This window comes from Ambystoma mexicanum, chromosome 7p (assembly GCF_040938575.1).
Source record: "Ambystoma mexicanum isolate Mex_15411 chromosome 7p, UKY_AmexF1_1, whole genome shotgun sequence".
Classification (NCBI taxonomy): Eukaryota; Metazoa; Chordata; class Amphibia; order Caudata; family Ambystomatidae; genus Ambystoma; species Ambystoma mexicanum.
The window spans coordinates 824160151-824163427 of record NC_090939.1 but is presented as its reverse complement, the minus strand read 5'-3'; positions in this window follow the sequence as shown (position 1 = coordinate 824163427).

The window sequence follows — 3277 nt, the reverse complement described above, 5'->3', positions numbered from 1 at the left end:
TTGGCAGCCCCCATCCCTGACCTCACGGGCTTCGTAGGCAAACGCGCCCAGTACAGTACCACGCAACTAAACTCCAAAGCTGGAACCCAATGCAGATCTCCTCACAATACATCGCCCCCCAAATAGGCATATGCCACATCACTTGCAAAGAAGAACGCTACACGGGCCAAATCAGAATAGAAATTTAATGCACATCAAAATCACCAAGCCCATACAGCCATCAGGCCATGAACTCCAAAACACTTTTCACCATTGTGGGCTGCATCCGCAAGAAATGACCAGCCACTACTTGTGTGACGCCCTGTTCCCTCATGGTACACAGAGCCACATTCACGTACGAAACGGCAACATGGAAGCGCACAGAACCGCAGGGCCGTCCCAATGGGGAGGCACTAGTCCAGCTGAAAGGCCGAAATGTTGCTCCGAGCCACCAGTACTGCGTAAGGGCATGTGGCCCATTGGCGATCGTCCCATAAGATCGTAATGCTGCTCCACTGATTAACACGAAGCAGCAGGTGTCGGGAGTAAAACCCATCTGCAGGAGTGGCATACAGATGGCAGTGGCAAAAGGGGAGGAGATACCTGTCAACCAAAAGAAAAGAAAAAGAACACAATGGCCATCAGAACTACATTCGAACAACTCACTTCAATGATCACACTAAATCCACAGCCATATGCATGCTAGCCCACTCCAAAGGATCATCACCACCCCAAAACCACTTGCGACTCATAACCATCTATATCGAGGTGCAAACACCATCACAAACGAGTGTACCTGTGCATGCGTCTGTCAAAACAGAATCCATCAGATGGGAATGTTAACGTGCATGGACACAAGTGTCTGAGGGCGCGTCGAGACAGGGAGGGCTCAACAAGGCCAGATAGACGATGGTCCCACTATGGCAGCCCTGCATCACATAGCGTAGGGGAGGCGGATAGATCCCAAGAAGCCCTGTACATGGCTAACTCTGTATCAAATCACCTGCCCATGCATCCATTCATCATTCCCTCATCCCGGGATTAAAACGCCTGAATATTTACTCACATAACATTAGAAATATCCATTGAGTCTGTGCGTTATGCAGCCTGCAAAATCCACAGTGCCCCAGCCCGGAATTCCAGTGTAGTGAAGTAACATGTATTTGGGAACGTCCGGCCTCATCGCCCACGTCGCCATTGCGCATCCCAAACCATTCATATCAATCATTGCATCCTCGCCATGGCCCCTGTCTCAAGGACATTGAACAATAGTACGTTATATTTGCAGTCAGACCTGTGGGCATTTCCTCGCCGCTAGCTGAAAACCGAAAGCGCCGCCCTTCGAATTCCTCATTTGCAACATCACGTCGAAGAGGCATCTGTGGCCGTTTGAAATCACTAATTATTCCATCGAGTGCGGCTGTGTGTGAAAATGGCAACTGCCTTCACCCACAAATGGGACGCCCCGCCCGTCGTTGCAACTCGGTACAGTGATGCATGAGGGCCCACCGTTACTCGAGTACTACGTTCCACTGACCCTTCACAAGTCTGTTCGCGACTGCACAGATAGTATGTGAAACAATGGGACCACAGCAGAATGAACATATCAACCAATGTTACACGGCCATCGGGTACAAATACATGATTGCAATAGCAAGATGCCATTCCCCGAATTGCAGCGTTGTGGCGGGACGTGCTCGGCCAAAGGGGAGAGCAGTTTGCACAGGTGGAATGAATCACCACAGGTGGAGGCCATACAGCCTGAAAACACAGAAATTGCACAGCCAGTCTCCTCCCACAACCACACCGAAATGCTACCGGCAGGACTCGCGATGTTGGCCCTGGGGGACATGATAGCACTGCAAGTACTCCAACTCCAAGAAGAAGACGAACACCAACTACAACCGGCCGCACGGAGGAGACGCAGGAGGAGGAGGAGGCCAAGGCAGGGCCAGCAAGGGCCGCCAGCACAGCCACTACCACCACGCAGGCAGCCCGCAATCCCACGCCTCCGAGCACATCCGTTCAACCTCACTGATGAGCAGATCCACACCCTCTACCGTCTGGACCGGGACACCATAGCCGCCATTGTGGACATGACACAGGCTGACCTTGTCAGCATGATAGATAGCCCAACCGCCATCCCACCCCTACTGAAGGTGGTGTCTGTACTCCACTTCCTGGCCACAGGCACCTACCAGCACACAGTCGGACAGTTGCATGGCATTTCTCAGCCACTGTTCTCACGGACACTATTGCAAGTGCTCGATGCCCTCCTGCAGCACGCAGACGACTACATCTCCCTACCACGCTCGGAGCAGGAAATTACCAACACAAAAGTGGGATTCCATGCACTTGCCGGCATACCGGGTTGCATTGGTGCCATCGACTGCACCCATGTGGAATTGGTCGTCCCACATGCCATGGAGGCCCAGTACCGCAACCGAAAACAATTTCATTCTCTGAATGTACAAATGGTGTGTGACTCCAACAGGATCATTACACATTGTTGTGCCCGATTCCCTGGATCAACCCATGATTCTATGGTCTTGAGGAACTCTACAATACCACGCTACATGGAGCGACACGCAGGGAACAGATCCTGGCTACTCGGTGAGTCTCATTACATGCATGATAATGTGGGGTATGTGATTCGGCAATGACCTGGCAGGAAGGGGGGGGGTGTGCGTACGTAGCAATGGCATTCCACATCATACGTTTCTCGTCCACATACAGGTGATGCTGGATATCCACTGAAGAGATGGCTCCTCACACCAGTCCGGAACCCACGGGACCAGCATGAGGAGGACTACAACCATGCCCACTCACGTACCCGTGTAGTCATTGAACAGGCATTCGGCCTACTGAAGGGTCGTTTCCGCTGCCTCAGCAGGTCTGGCGGGGCACTCCTGTACCGCCATGAGAAGGTTGCAAAGATGGTGATGGCATGTGTCATGCTCCACAACATGTGCGTACGTAGAAATGTGCCCATGCCCCCTGACGCAGAACTGCAAGCACCTGATGATGGTCATGATGAGGGTGGGGATGTGGCAGCACCTCATGGAGTCTGCGAGGCACCGGAGGGCCGTGACATTCGTCAGCATCTCATTGATGTATGCTTCTAGCACTCACGCCTGGTGGCTGATACATGGAAACGGGACTCGTGGCACTGTGTGTGTCTGGGACATGCACAATATGGACTGTACGCCTATGATGGCCTAGTACACAAAGATCAATGTCCACACATCTCATTGGTTGATCGTGCACTGTTTATGGCATATGTGATATCATGTTGTAC